The following is a 14,718-nucleotide window of genomic DNA, read 5'->3' on the forward strand; positions in this document are numbered from 1 at the left end:
TTTGCTAGTCGGGGCTCTGGACAGCACCTGCAAGGAGGGAGATGGCAACTGCGGGACGCCCTGGCCAACTGTCCCAATGTCTCCCAGCAGAAAAGAAAACAAAAGAGGCCAATGCAAACAGCCCCCTGGCAGCGAGGGAGTCAGCACATCGGTGGGTGGGGCAGGAAGCTGGGGGCAGAGCTGGGCTCTAACTCACTGGGTGACCTTGGCCCATTCAGTGAACCTCTCCCTGCCCCCATGGCCCTGTCTGTACAGCAGGGACAGCAACACTCACAGCCCCACAGGAGGGGGCTGGTTTGATGCTTCATCCCACGGCCCATCAAGGAGCCCCCAAGCTCCCTCTGTGCTCTGGGAGCCAGGTTTGCTGTGTGAATTCTGTGGGGCAGGTGACGTCAGGCCTGGGCACTAGGATTATTTACCATTTCCATGGCCCTAGAGCACTCTTGCACTTACAGCTGTGATGGCCGAGTGGTTAAGGCGTTGGATTAGAAATCCAATAGGGTTTCCCTGTGCAAGTTCAAATCCTGCCCACAGCGAGGGCTGAGTTTTGGCCACACCCCAACCAAGGCCACAAGCTACATAAGGCCTGAGACACTCTCCCTGCCCCCAGTCAAACACTTTCTGCACCTTTCCGAGAGAGACAGGGCCATGGTGCCTCATTATGGATCTCTGAGCTCTAGGGAAACTCTCAGCTCCTGCAGCCTCTGCCCCTTGCCGAGGGCCCCATGGCTCAGCCCTACCACCGAAGGCTGCCCTGCTCTAGAGTGGGATAGGAGTTGATCCAAAGGACCAAAGGTCCATCCATAAAATGTTGGGGATATGATGTGGGTCACTCCTCCTCAGGCACACAGCCCCCGCCTCCCCCCCCCCCCCCGTCCTGCTATCCCACTGTTGGGAGCAAAGGTCTAGAGAAGTACGGGGCGGGGGGGGGGGGGGCCTTGTTCCCTGCTCTTGCTCTGCCTCTTCCCCCAAGGCCTTGGCCAAAGAATTGGTAACAAGAATATTTGTGCAAGTTTATGCATGTTTCTGTGGGGTAGTGGTTACCATGTTTGCTTAAGATGTATCTTCTCCAGAGCCCTTAGATTGAGACCTGAGTCCAGGCAGTGCCCAGTGGATCCCAGCAAGGGTGGAGGGAAGGGCTGGTACTTGGGGTGGGGCCGGGGGCTGTTCTGAAAGGCTGCAGGCGCCGTTAGACCCTTTTGTCCTTCCCTGTCTCACCCCAGCGCTGAGCAACACTCAGTGTCGGTCTGAGCATCCGTCCTGCTCTGGGACGTGTCTCTGTGGCAGGAACCTGCCCAGGCGGCTCTCGGCTCTCGCAGTGAGGCCCCTCCCTGGCAGCACCGAGCAGTGAGAGCTGAGTGAAGGGGAGGCAGGACCAGGGGGAGAAGGCTCCATGACTGTGTCAGAGGGAGGCTCTGCCCTGGCCAGTGGGGAATCGTTGCCTCTCTGAGGGGCCCAGGCCTGGTGGGATTTGAGAGCAGCCTTCAACTTCCTGAAGGGAGGTTCCAAAGAGGATGAAGAGAGGCTGTTCTCAGTAGTGACGGATGCAGAACAAGGAGCAATGGGCTCAACTTGTGGTGGGAGAGGTCCAGGTTGGATGGGATGGGTTCCCTAGGGAAGTAGTGGAGTCTCCACCCCTAGAGGTGTTTAAGTCTCCCTTTGACAAGGCCCTGGCAGGGTTGATTTAGTTGGGATCTGTCCTGCCTGGATCAGGGGACTGGACCTGATGACCTTCTAAGGTCTCTTCTAGCTCTATGTCTCCCCAGGTTACTAAGTGGGGGCTGGAGCCAGTTCTGTGTTGTCTCCTTCTACAACTAAAGCCAACTGCTGGGCTAGTGCTGTGTGTGCCACAGAGCTTCCTCCAGTGCTGCCCACATGGGAGAGGGGAGGGGCAGTTTGAGTGACCCAGCTCTGCCCCTTCTGAAAATGGCAAGTGCTGTCTTAGCAGTGCCAGGGAGGTGGGAAGGAGCCTCATGTAACCTCTTGGGTCACAGCTGCTGTCACATAGGTGAGAACAGAGACTAGGCAGCTGTCACATGAAACTGCAGGCTGATTTCCCTGACTGGGAATTGAACCCAGGCCACAACAGTGAGAGTGCTGGATCCTAACCACTAGACCACCAGAGACACACAAAACTTGCCTTTTTGCTCACCTACACTAGCCTTTCACAGGCCATTTTCTGTCCACTTCAGGATGGGGTGGCAGGTCCATTCTCCCTTGCCCAGAGGTGACAAGAACAGAAACCAAACAGAACATCAAAGCAGCCAGACTGGGTCATGCCAGTTGTCTAGCTAGCCCGGGATCCTGTCTCACAACAGCAGCCAATTTCATTGTCCTGAGGGAATCCTCAGGACAGACAGTTATTAAGTGATCCCTCCCATCACCCATTCCCAGCTTCTGAGTCCAGGCTTTTTCCAAAAGACTTTTGCGCAAAAGGGCCAGTGTAAACAGCAGAGATTTCTTTTCTGCAAAAATGCCCTGATCGAGAAAATGATGATCGGGGCTTTTTTGCAGAAAAGCGCATCTAGTGCTTTTGCAGAAAAGTGTCCTGCCAATCTAGACGCTCTTTTCTGAAAATGCTTTTAACGGAAAACTTTTCCGTTAAAAGCATTGCTGGAAAAACATGGCAGTCTAGGGGTGTGTCTAGACTACCTAGTTTTGTTGACAAAAGAGGACTTTTGTCGACAAAACTATACCAGCGTCTACACTATCGCTGAGTTCTGTCGACATAACGTCGACAGAACTCATCAGTTTTGTCGACGCTGGTAAACCTCATTTTACGAGGCATAACACCTTCTGTCGACAGAACTCTGTCGACAGAAGGTGTTATTGCCTGTAACATTGCGTCCAGACTACGGGGTTCTGTCGACAAAGCAGCTTGCTTTGTCGACAGAACTCAATGTGTCTGGACGCTCTTTGTCGACAAAACGCGGTAGTCTAGATGTAGCCATGGTGTAAGAGGCAGCACTCAGACTCTGAATCATGTGATCCGAGTTCAAATCTCTGTGGGACTTGCTGGGGTTGGGCTGGTTGCTGCAAAACCCTCCAACTTTATGACCTTTGGGCTCCTTATCTGCAGGCTCCCCAGAGAGAGAGTTCTGTGCCTCCTGCTGGATGTCTGATGCCCCCTGGAGCTCAGTCTGATGCTATAGTCAGCCTGGCTGAGATGGGCTGGGTCCTAAAACTTAACCTGCCTGGAGCTGGCTGCTTACCCTTGTGGTCTCTTTTGTGGTCCCCAGGAGCTGCCAGGTTCTGACTCTTGCCCCCCTGGCGCTAGCAGGTGCCCCCCCCCCAAACAATCTTTTAAATTGGTCTTTCTGGTCCCTCTCAGGGTGTTTTTCTCCTCGGCAGCAGCGCACAAGAGAGAAGCTGTTGCCAGTGGCCCTGCAAGAGAAGATGAGCTTTGCCTGCCCCCCTCAGCCTGACTCGTTACTTGGCCCCATTCCTGCCTCTCTTCCCAGTGGCCGAAAGGGGCTGCGGCTGCTGCCGACAGGGAAGAAGCTGGGAGGCAAGGTGCTGGCAGCAAGAGATTCCGGCTGCCTCTTTGCCCTGGCTCTGCCGGCCGCAAGCCACCTTGACCAAACCTCAAAGCATCTGGACTAGTGAGCCCACGTCACAGTGAGTTGCTAGTGGCCCTGTCAGAGAAGAGGCGCCTTTCTGAAAGGGCCATTTGTGAGCTCAGCTCCTGAAGGCCAGCTAGCTCAGTTGGTTAGAGCGTGGTGCTAATAACGCCAAGGGCATGGGTTCAAACCCCATGTTGGCCACATGGTTGTTGACCGCAGTGACTACTCTTTCTCTGCCCCCCCCCCCCCCCCCCCCCAGACACACACACTTTAGCTTTGCAGGACTGAGGCCAGAGAACTGGTAGGAGGAGGATCCAGTCTGCAAAGACCCAGTGGCTAAAAGGGTCTGGCCAGCTTTCCCCTAATGGCAGGGAAAACTCTTCTCTTCCCTCCATTGTCCCCAGTGGGGTGACCTGATCCCAAATTCCTGCTGCTGCAGTGGCTGGCCCAAGGCTCCTCAGGCCCAAGCCACAGAGGGAGGCTCCATATGTCCAGGTGATGGGACCATGTGCCCAGCACACAGCGCTGCTGCCAACCACCTGGTCACCTGCTTCAGTGGCCCAGCAGCCCCTCCTCCAAAACCTGCTCCTGCTCAAGGCCCCCCTGAACCCACCCAGGCTCCTGCTCCTCTGACTTCTGCACTAGCCAGCCCACATCTCAGTGAGTCGCCCGTGGCCCCATCAGAGACGAGCTCGTGGCAGCGGCAGAGACGTCCCTGCACTGCCTGTGGGGTCTTTCCCAAAGGGCCCCTCGTGGGCTGCTGGCTCAGCTGTTTAGAGCTTGATGCTGATAACACCCAGGTCGTGGGTGCAAGCCCCATGCTGGCCACAGGGGTGTCTGGTTTGGTGACTTGCCTTTGTGTAGCTGCCTGCTATGGACAGGGAAGGAGAAAGAAGCCCTGGGAGGTGAAGCAGCGGGAGGGAAGCGAGGAGCAGAGTGTCAGCTGCCAGCCGAGAGTCACAGGTGCCCTCTGCCCCCTGGGACCGCCCCTCCCTGAGCCGCCAGCCCCCTGTCTCTCACGTGCACCCCTTGGGGAGTCCATTCCCTGCCCAGGCTGCTGGGTCCCCAACCACTTCAGCTGCCAGGTCAGCCCGGGAGCTAAGGCAGGAATGGGGGGAGGAGCAAGTCAAACTGCAGGTGGCAGAAAACACCAGTCTCGCCTTCCTGGGCCGGGCACGACGGCATCATGTTAGTGACACGGCTGCCAGACATCCCGGACAGTTAATAACCAGCTAGAGGGGTTTATTGGTAGCTCAGTGTGGGGAGCCTAAGATGAAATATTTTTCAATCCCAGGCTTTGCCATGTCTCTCGGTGCAGCAGGGCCCTCTCGGGTCTCCTTGCTGTGCTAGTGCCCTGTGACATCCCCTCGTCTATCTTAGCCACAGCCCAGCACTGGAAACTCCCGTCCATCTGATTAACCCCCTTCACTTCCAACCCTCCCTCAGAGTCCTTGCTTTCTTGGCTAAAGTCCCCTCCCTTGTGTGTGTGGCTGGCAGTGGTTACTAGATGGATCCATTTACATGTAGCTTCACTGAAACCCCCCTTGTTGGCCTGCGCCTAGGTCAGTCCATGTCACTGGCTCAGGGATTTCTCCCCCCAGCGCGCTGCAGAGAAAGCCCTTGTGTGTGAAAGGGCCTCAGAGAGCCCAGAAACCAAGTTAAAAATGAACCAAAAGGAAACATTTTTGCACCCAGTGGCACTCCTCGCCAGAGGATGTTGTGAAGGTGAAATCTACAAGAAGGTCCAAAACAGAACTGGAATATTTAATGCAGGAAAGGTCAATCAATGGCATTTAACCAGGATGGACAGGGCAGGTGTCCCTAGCTGGTGTATACCAGAAGCTGGAAATGGGCAACAGGAGGGATCACTTGACAATTGTCTGTTCTGAGGATTCCCTCGGGACAATGGAATTGGCTGCTGTTGTGAGACAGGATCCTGGGCTAGTTGGACAACTGGCATGGCCCAGTCTGTCTGCTTTGATGTTCTGTTTGGTTTCTGTTCTTGTCGCCTCTGGGCAAGGGAGAATGGACCTGACACCCCCATCCTGAAGTGGACAGAAAATGGCCTGTGAAAGGCTGGTGTAGGTGAGCAAAAAGGCAAATTTCATGTGTCCCTGATGGTCTAGTGGTTAGGATCCAGCACTCTCACTGCTGTGACCTGGGTTCAATTCCCAGTCAGGGAAACCAGCCTGCAGTTTCATGTGACAACTGCCTAGTTTCTTTTCTCACCTATGTGACAGCAGCTGTGACCCAAGAGGTTACATCAGGCTGCTTCCCCCCTCTCCCTCACTGCTAAGACAACACTTGCCCATTTTCAGAAGAGGCAGATCTGGGTGACTCAAACTGCCCCTCCCCTCTCCCATGTGGGCAGCGCTGCAGGAAGCTCTGTGGCACACACAGCACTAGCCCAGCGCACAGGCCAGTCGGCACAAGATCCATTGGTTCTGTTTGGTTGTTGGAGGAGACAACCCAGAACTGGCTCCAGCCCCCACTCAGTAACCTGGGGAAATGACCCACCAGGCCTGGGCCCCTCGGAGAGGCAACGATTCCCCACTGGCCAGGGCAGAGCCTCCCTCTGACACAGTCATGGAGCCTTCTCCCCCTGGTCCTGCCTCCCCCTTCACTCAGCTCTCACTGCTCGGTGCTGCCAGGGAGGGGCCTCACTGCTCGTCAGTGTTCCTGTTCCAGGAGCAGGGTGCGTTTTGTCTTGTGCACCAATATTGAGGTCGTGTGTCTCTGTTCGGGGGTGAGCCCCCGCGGCACCTGCCAGTTACTAACAAATATCTTAGCTACACGTTATGGGAGAAAGACACTAACCCAAGGGATAATTAACACTGGGCTGCGGCTAGTCTCTGCCTCCCGCAGGGCCACTAGGGAACAGATGGGGGACAAGGCATGAGGCAGATCCAAGGGGCTGGCTAAATCCAGTGTGAGAAGCACATGAAAAAGACCCAGCAGCAGGTGAGAGAACAGCATGAAAACATCAGGATCAGGACCAGAGCAGTTCGGCTATGTCTACATTGGCAAGATTTTGCGCAAAATCTTGCCGCCTGTCTACACTGGCCACGAGTATTTGCGCAAGAACAGTGAGTTTGTAACGTACAATATCAGTGGTTCTTGCGCAAACACTCTGACGCGCCCACTCACGGATAAGCCCTCTTGTCAAGTATTCTTGCGCAAGAGGGCCAGTGTAGACAGCAACGTTAATTTCTTGCGCAACAAAGCCCAATGGCTAAAATGGCCATCGAACCATCGGAGCTTTCTTAAACAAGAGAGCATCTACATTGGCACGAATGCTTTTGCGCAAAAGCACATGCCAGTGTAGGTGCTCTCCTGTACAAATGCTTTAATGCAAAAACTCTTGCGTTAAAAGTGTTTGTACAAAGTCATACCAGTATAGATGTAGCCTACAAGTAAATCCACAAATTAAACAAAAACCAAGACAAAACAATAAAGTGAAATCCCCATTGCTCTCTACTGCAAAACTAATTTTGAACTTTTTGACAGTAGCTAACCACTCAGCCTGTGCTCTCTTCCTCCAGCTTCCCAACAGGAAAGAAAGAACAATCAACAGCAGACAGCAATTACATTAAAGCAACACCATCTCCTTGCTTCATGCTCAGAAGAGAACACTGTCACTCATCGTGATGGATAGCAAAACCAACCAGTTTCAGCTGCATTTCTCTAGTTACCAACTACAGAAATGATCTCTGAAAGTACAGTCTTATTAACACCCACGTCCCTACACACCCACACTTGTGTGCATTCACTTTCTGCTCATGAGGAATGTTTTCTCACAACACTTAGAAAACTAAAAAACAGAAATAATCTCAGCAAATCCCATTCAAACACACTCCACCAGGTTTAGAAATCTGCATATTAGAATATGCTCCATGTCCCTGATTACAGAAACACGCCTCCTGATTAGCATGTGGAGCACCTGGCAGCCAATCAAAATCTCCTGGGCTACGTCTACCCTGGCACCCTTTTCCGGAAAAGGGATGCAGATGAGCCAAGTCAGAATTGCAAATGCAGCGGGGATTTAAATTTTCCCCGCTGCATTTGCATGAACATGGCTGCTGTTTTTTTCTGGCTCGGGGCTTTGCCGGAAAAAAGCGCCAGTCTAGACGGGATCTTTCGGAAAATAAAGCCTTTTCCAGAAGATCCCTTATTCCTCTTAAAATCTGGAAAATTTAAATTCCCGCTGCATTTGCAATTCTGACTTGGCTCATCTGCATCCCTTTTCCGGAAAAGGGTGCCAGAGTAGACACAGCCCTGCTGTTTCTTCCTGAAACTGCAGTTCCTGGGGCTCCTCTAAGTCAGTGGTAACAAACGGCCAGTCCGCAGACCAGCAAGAGGCCAAGAACCCCTGCCTGCTGGGCAGAGGTGGAAAGTACTAAAGTAGAAATACTTGATTACACTACTCAAGACTTTTTTGGGGTATTTGTACTTTACTCAAGTAATTTATTTTGGTCACACTTTGATTTTTATTCAAATTATTTTATTTTTTTTAGACAATATTGTACTTTTTACTCCACTCCCATTTCCAGAGGCGCTGGGTTACTCAGGACTCGCATCATTCTGATTTGCTAAAGCCCAGCTGCATGTGCAAGCACCAGGCATCCAAAAAACAGCCAATCCACAAGCACAATGCCCCTGCCAAGGAAGAAGCCTTTTAATAGCTGCTCCAACACCTTGTCATTCAAACCCAGTATCCCTGCAGGCCCTGCCAGCCTGAGACCTGAGCGAGCAGGGCGGCTGCCCAGGGCTCCGTGCTGAGGGGGTGATATGAGCAGTCTCATGTGACCTTACGTAGGGCCAGGCAGCTAAACAGGAGGGAACCCAGCAGCCGGAGTCAGGGGGGACAGAGGCACTTACTTGTGTCGGGTGAATCCTCTGCTCTGGTGGGAGCAGCAGCAGGGTGGGTGGGTGCCGGGTGCAGGGGCTCCCCATTCCCCCTGGGACAGAGGCCCCTGTGGAAGCCCTGTGGGGGGAGGTGGGGCAGGCTGTGCTGGAAGAGGCTGGGGGTGGGTGGCTGAGGGGGGTGGGGATTGAAGAAGCGTCTGTGTGGGCACTTGGGCAGCCAGCTCGTCAGTGAGCAGCAGAGCACACGGGCCCGTCACCCCACAGCCGAGCCCCCCAGCTGCTCTCCCAGGGCTGTGGCCGACCAGGCTGCACTGCTGCCAGCCCGGGCTCAGCTCTGCCAGCGACCTGCCCAGCCGCCTCCCTGCCAGGGGCTGCAGACGTGTCTGCTGGAGTAGAGGGGAGGGACGTGTCTGCCCAGCCAATGTGAGGGGTGCGCCTTTGGGACAGAGAATTTTTGTCCCTTCTCTTCATTTCTTGTTTGGCCTCAGCGGCCTAATGGACAAGGCGCTGGCTTCTGGAGCCAGGGGTTGTGGGTTCAAGTCCCACCTGGAGTATGGAACTATGACCTTCAGAGGGTTGATTGGGAAGCCCATGGGAACTGGGTGATGTTTCCCCAAGAAGTGGCACATCCCATAGGACAGCAACTGTCTAGTCCCACGGGCTCCAGAAGTGACTCAGATGGAGAGAGGGGGCTGGAACAGAGCAGGGTCTGTCTGGTGACAAGGCAGAGCCTGAGGAGGGGCAGTTCTGGCAGAGGCTCAGTGGGAGCAAGGGGGGAGCTACTTTAGCGAGGCCCCTTTCCAAAGTCCTTGAGCACGGGGCTGGCATTGGGGGGAGGAGGCTGGGCTAGGAAGGGGCTGTTCTCCCTGCTCTTCCAACATAGGCAAAGCAGCCTGCTCCAGGCACCTTCCATAGCTCAGCTGGCAGAGCAGAGGCCTGTAGCCGGTGCTTGGCAAGTGTCCTTAGGTTGCTGATTCAACTGATTCAACTCCAGCTCAAAGGACCAGGTGGCTGCCTTGGGTCTGTCCCTTTGGGGCCTGGTGCTACAATTGACAAAACGGTTTTGGGTACTGACTGCCAATCAAGTGTCTTGGGCTGCACAGGCCTTGAGTCATGGCAAGAGCTGGAGGGGAACGGTGAGCGGCTGCACTTTGGAATGGGAACATGTTCTCTGGAACCATAAAGTAGAACAGTTTGAGGGATGCTTTCAAGGAGGGCACCATGGCTTAGTTGGCTAAAGCAGCTGCCTTGTAAATAGAAGATCCTGGGTTCAACTCCCAGTGGTGCCTTGTGGTGAGGCCAATGTGTGTCTTCTTTCCACCATATCCCAACACATATCTGGAGTAGGTTTTACTGTTTGCTGGTGTCCTAACAGTGGAAGGAGGATGGCAGCAAAGAGCAGGCGCAGTGTGTATTGGTGCAGGTGCCCTCTGGGTTTGATTTAGAGAGTCTTATCTAGACTTGCTAAATCAAACTCTGGGAGATGGATTGCAGCAGAACTCTCCACCTGAGTGAAGACATGGCCTAATGGTGCAATTAGTTAGATACTGACCACAGCCAGTCTGAGCCATTCTAGTACCCAGGGCATGTGGCACTGCCCCCGGGCTCACGGTGCATGTGCGGCTCCACCCTGGGTGCACAGTGCATATACAGCCCCTCCCGCTCCATGCGTGGAGCTTGTGGTAGCAGGATGCTCTTGTGCTGCCCAGCCTGGCCCTGCCACCACCGCTGGCGTGCAACCCTGGGTCCCCTGGGGCAGGCCATGCAGAGCCCCACAGCTGCATGGGGAAGGGCCCTGCTGACAGGTGCTGTGGAGGTTAATGCAGCCCCAGGGAACTGCTGCAGCCTGCCAGGAGCCAGGGCCTGATGGCAGCTGCCCCACTAGCTCAACCCTTAACCCAGTCCTGATGCCAACAGTCACAGCCCCACTGCTGGTAACTCACAGAGGCCCTTGCTGCCCCAGGAAGAGGTGTGGGCAAAACACAGACCTCGCTGTGAGCAGGATTTGAACCTGCGCAGGGAAACCCTATTGGATTTCAAGTCCAACGCCTTAACCACTCGGCCATCACAGCTCTGGGAAAAAAAGGATCCAGGGAAACTGGTAAATAATCCCAGTGCACAGCCCTAATATCACCTGCCACAGAGTTCACACAGCAAACCATTGCAACAGCTGTGCAGAGGAGTCCCGGCCGTTCTGCTCTTAGGCTGCCTTGGAGGTGAGTTCTGCTTCAAGGTCTTCCCTCCTCCTTCTTGGTCTTCCTTTCCCCCTTCCTTCCTCTTCTCTTCTCCCCTTTTCCTTCTTCTTGCTGGTGTCCTTCTTGGATCCCAGTTTATAAAGAGAAATTCAAGTACCGCTTAGTTCTACCTTAACCAATTATTTTAGTATAATTTCACTATCCAGTCGGCTAAGATCGAGCGCTTCCAGCCTCTTGGAGAGCCATGTCACAGGCACAAGCCCCCAGAGACCCCTCTGGCCCTTCCAGGGATACATCGCAGGAGCAAGCAAGTGGCAGCAAGTGCTGGGCACTGTCATGATCTGGGCCAGAGATAAAGCTGTGGTCCAAGGAGGAGTCTCTGCAGGCCCTGCAGTCCAGGCGGAGGAATGCAGATATTTATTGCTGAATGGTTGACGGCCTTGCAAAGAAAAGTCACCTCCCCCCACCCCAGACCAAGTCAGAGCCAAGGTCAAGGAATTGCGGGAGGGGTATGTGAGGACCTGTGAGCGCAGTTCCCGCACTGGGGAAGCATCGCAGCACTGTGCATACTGTGAGGAATTGGACCAAGTCCTGGGGGTTGGGGAACCCTGTCTCCAGGGACAGTTGTGGAGTCTGGGATGGAGACACCTGGGCAGCAGTGGCCGCAGCTTCAGGATGACATCCCAGATGACCAGCAGCTCCAGGATGAGGAGAAGGAGGATTCCAGGAACGTCGTGACCCTCACCCTGGAACCGGTCCCCCAGATGGAGGAGGCCTCCCAAATGTCCTCGGGCACCGGGGAGGGAACATCAGGTGAGTGTTGTGAGGTTGCAACACACACAGGGCAGGCGGGAGCACAGGGGATGATGCGCTATTGTGACGTGTCGTGCTGATTGTAGGTGGGGGGACACCACACATGTGTGACCCCATAGAGGGCCGTCCTCCCCCCGCCATGTGTGCAAGGCACCACCTGCTCCTGCAGACAGTGCTGCCAGCGGCTAATTTCCTAACACTGGATGCAAACAAGCAAGTGTAATGGGGGTGTAGCTCAGTGGTAAAGTGTTTGACTATAGGCGAAAGGGTCCCTGTTTCCACTCCAAGTGCCCCCTGAAAGGTTGATCAACTTCTTTGAAACCTTTGCATCTCCAGTTGCATCTCACTCTGCATTTCTGATGTTCAGACATTACTACAAACCTCTGGGCTGTGTCTACGCTGGGTCACTTATTCTGGAAAAGCAGCCGCTTTTCCAGAATAACTTGCCAGCTGTCTACATTGGCCGCTTGCTTTTCCAGAAAAGCAATGACGATCTACTGTAAAACTGTCAGTGTTTTTCCAGAAAAACTATGCTGCTCCTGTTCGGGCAAAAGTCGTTTTCCAGAAAAACTGTTCTGGGAAAGGGCCAGTGTAGACAGCCCAGTAGTCTTTTCCGCAAAAAAGCCCCGATCGCAAAAATGACGATCGGGGCTCTTTTCCGGAAAAGCGCGTCTACATTGGCCACGGACGCTGTTCCGGAAAAAGTGCTTTTCTGGAAAAGCATCCTGCCAATGTAGACGCGCTTTTTCCGGAAATACTTATAACGGAAAACTGTTCCATTTTAAACATTTCTGGAAAAGGGTGCCAGTGTAGACGTAGCCCTAATGTGTTCCTGTGTCAATGCGCATAAACCAGGCAAACCCATCTCAATTGAAACAAGTTAAAATCTGCTGTGTCTGGTTTCTATTCCCATCAATTCAGCAAGGGTGTGATCTGAAAGTCCTTGGTCTACCTGGGCTATGCTGTGCAGAAGAACAAGAATCACACCCAGTGGGGGAGGAATGGCCACTAACTTTCAATCTTCCGGAGTTTGATTTAGCAAGTCCAACTAAGACTCACTAAATCAAATTCAGAGGGTACCCCACCAGCTTCCAGTACTTCTGCTCTTTGCTCCCTTTGGGTTCCTGAAGTAGGGACATAGCCAGGCTCAACTGACAGAGGCCAACTCTACCTACTTAGGGTATGTTTACACTTGCACCCTCTTTCCAAGAAGGGATGCAAATGTAAAGATTGAAAACTGTAAATGAAGCCACCAGGGACACATACAATGGGCCTGCAGAAAAATGAACCAGCTGAGCACTTTGCAGAGAACAGGCCAGAGCCCTGCTTGGAGAGGCTCCATCATGTATATTTTGTGCCAGGCCAGACTGCTGGGAGGAGGCTCTGGCCATGGACTTTCCTCCCCTCTCTGTTACCTCCTACACCTGGGGCTGAAAGGGACGTGGGCTGCAGGCTGGTCCTGCCCAGCTGCCTTTCCCAGTGGGAGCAGAAAATGCTCATGGAAGGGCTCACACATTGTCCCCAATGCATTCACCTGGGGGGCCTGAATTCTTGCTGCTCCTGGGTTCACCCAAATGCCCCTTCTGGGGGGGCAGGCTCCCCAGCTCACACCCCTCCTGTCACACAAAGCTTGCAAATGGGGTTGATTTTCCTCCATCTCCCCTTGCTTGCTGCTGCGCTAAAAGAAATCCTGAAACCAGCCCCGTCTCCTGTCACTGGAGAGATGGCCCTGTGCTGGGATATGAGAGAGTATCCCAGTGATGCTCGTTGCAGCCCAGGAGAAGAAGGGGGCTCTGGGTGGAAGGAACCCAAGTAAAACAGGTCCCAATGGGCATGAACTGGGCACCAGCTTGGTCCAGTTGAGTGAGGGGAGGTTGGTCCCATGGTGTCAAGGGCAGCGCTCAGGACTCTGCTGCTGCTGGCAGGGAAGAAGCTGGGAGGCAAGGTGCTGGCAGCAAGAGATTCTGGCTGCCTCTTTGCCCTGGGTCTGCCGGCCACCAGCCACCTTGACCAACCCTCAAACCAGCTGGACTAGCCAGCCCATGTCACAGTGAGTCGCTAGTGGCCCTGTCAGAGAAGAGCCATTGGCAGCTGCAGAGACGTCCCTGCTGCTGCCTGAGGCGCCTTTCTTGAAAGGGCCACTGGTGAGCTGCATTGTCCTAGGCCGGCTAGCTCAGTTGGTTAGAGCGTGGTGCTAATAACGCCAAGGTCATGGGTTCAAGCCCCATGCTGGCTACAGGGGTGTTTGGTTTGGTGACTTCCCTTCCTTTAGTTGCCTGCTATGGACAGGGAAGCAGAAACAAGCAAAAGGCTGAGAGCTTTGCAGGAAGCAGGGCAGAGATCTGGTAGGGGGAGGCTCCACCCTGCACAGCCCCAGTGGCTAAAAGGGCCTGGGCCTGGCTTCCTGTCCCCAAAAGCAGGGGAACTGATGCCCAAATTCCTGCTGCTGCAGTGGCTACCTCAAGGCACCAGCTGGGGGGCAGGCTCTGGAGCCCAAGCCACACAGGGAGACTCAATATGACCGGGAGGCCTGGAGCGTGTGAGCCCTGCACAGAGGCTGCTGCTGGGGGCCTGCTTCAGTGGCCCAGCAGCTCATGTTCCCCTGAACCAGCTTCTCCCCCTGGAGCCACCCCCCCCCCCCCCAGCGCTGCTGAGGCCCCTGATGTGAGGCAGTGGGACCACCAGAGGAAGGTGCCAGCCTTAGCCCTTCGTCCCAGCCTCCTCCCCCCTCCCAGGGCCTTTCCCCAGCCCCTCCCCAGTTCTACATTCCCCACATAAAAACCAGAGAGTTTGTTCTTTCAACAGGGAAAAGTCCTGTTTGTGTTACCAGCAGGAGGAGGGGGAGAGGGAGAGGGAAGAGGATGTGTTGGGGTATGTTGAGGTTGGGAGGGAGGCACAGAGGGCAAAAAATGAGGAGTAATGTTAGTTAGTTGGAACCAAGGGGCTGGGTTTGCACTACTGCAGAAAAAAGGACTCTGCCCCTGGAGCTGCCCTGTCCTCTCCAGAGCCCTTAGGCTGGCACTGGGGAGGCCTGAGTCCTTGCAGTGCCCAGCCAAGCGGGAGGGGTTAGGGTTAGCCCCATGCTAGGTCTCAGCTGCTGTAACATGTGGCAAGAAGATTGACTAGGGACATGTTTTGGGAAAGTTGCAGCTGGTTTCCCTGACTGGGAATTGAACCCAGGCCACAGCAGTGAGAGTGCTGGATCCTAACCACTAGACCACCAGGGACACATGAAACAAGTCACCTACACTAGCCTTTTGCAGGCCATTTTCTGTCCACTT

The 14,718-nt window shown here is 54.3% G+C and overlaps 10 non-coding genes across 10 annotated transcripts; 6 read left to right on the forward strand and 4 right to left on the reverse strand.

The window, feature by feature from the left end:
- Nucleotides 1-454: 454 nt before the first annotated feature.
- Nucleotides 455-536, forward strand: TRNAS-AGA (transfer RNA serine (anticodon AGA)). The gene has a single exon. It is a non-coding gene; the product is annotated as a tRNA-Ser (tRNA).
- A 1,518-nt stretch (nucleotides 537-2,054) lies between these two features.
- On the reverse strand, nucleotides 2,055-2,126 carry TRNAE-CUC (transfer RNA glutamic acid (anticodon CUC)). Its single transcript has one exon. It is a non-coding gene; the product is annotated as a tRNA-Glu (tRNA).
- A 1,564-nt stretch (nucleotides 2,127-3,690) lies between these two features.
- Nucleotides 3,691-3,764, forward strand: TRNAI-AAU (transfer RNA isoleucine (anticodon AAU)). The gene has a single exon. It is a non-coding gene; the product is annotated as a tRNA-Ile (tRNA).
- Nucleotides 3,765-5,674: 1,910 nt separating this feature from the next.
- TRNAE-CUC (transfer RNA glutamic acid (anticodon CUC)) lies at nucleotides 5,675-5,746 on the forward strand. The gene has a single exon. It is a non-coding gene; the product is annotated as a tRNA-Glu (tRNA).
- A 1,330-nt stretch (nucleotides 5,747-7,076) lies between these two features.
- LOC142824515 (small nucleolar RNA U3) lies at nucleotides 7,077-7,289 on the reverse strand. The gene has a single exon (XR_012899374.1). It is a non-coding gene; the product is annotated as a small nucleolar RNA U3 (small nucleolar RNA).
- A 1,621-nt stretch (nucleotides 7,290-8,910) lies between these two features.
- TRNAQ-CUG (transfer RNA glutamine (anticodon CUG)) lies at nucleotides 8,911-8,983 on the forward strand. Its single transcript has one exon. It is a non-coding gene; the product is annotated as a tRNA-Gln (tRNA).
- Nucleotides 8,984-9,644: 661 nt separating this feature from the next.
- On the forward strand, nucleotides 9,645-9,718 carry TRNAT-UGU (transfer RNA threonine (anticodon UGU)). Its single transcript has one exon. It is a non-coding gene; the product is annotated as a tRNA-Thr (tRNA).
- A 701-nt stretch (nucleotides 9,719-10,419) lies between these two features.
- Nucleotides 10,420-10,501, reverse strand: TRNAS-UGA (transfer RNA serine (anticodon UGA)). Its single transcript has one exon. It is a non-coding gene; the product is annotated as a tRNA-Ser (tRNA).
- Nucleotides 10,502-13,599: 3,098 nt separating this feature from the next.
- On the forward strand, nucleotides 13,600-13,673 carry TRNAI-AAU (transfer RNA isoleucine (anticodon AAU)). The gene has a single exon. It is a non-coding gene; the product is annotated as a tRNA-Ile (tRNA).
- Nucleotides 13,674-14,592: 919 nt separating this feature from the next.
- Nucleotides 14,593-14,664, reverse strand: TRNAE-CUC (transfer RNA glutamic acid (anticodon CUC)). The gene has a single exon. It is a non-coding gene; the product is annotated as a tRNA-Glu (tRNA).
- Nucleotides 14,665-14,718: the final 54 nt, after the last annotated feature.

This window comes from Pelodiscus sinensis, unplaced genomic scaffold, assembly GCF_049634645.1.
Source record: "Pelodiscus sinensis isolate JC-2024 unplaced genomic scaffold, ASM4963464v1 ctg35, whole genome shotgun sequence".
In the NCBI taxonomy this organism is placed as follows: domain Eukaryota; kingdom Metazoa; phylum Chordata; order Testudines; family Trionychidae; genus Pelodiscus; species Pelodiscus sinensis.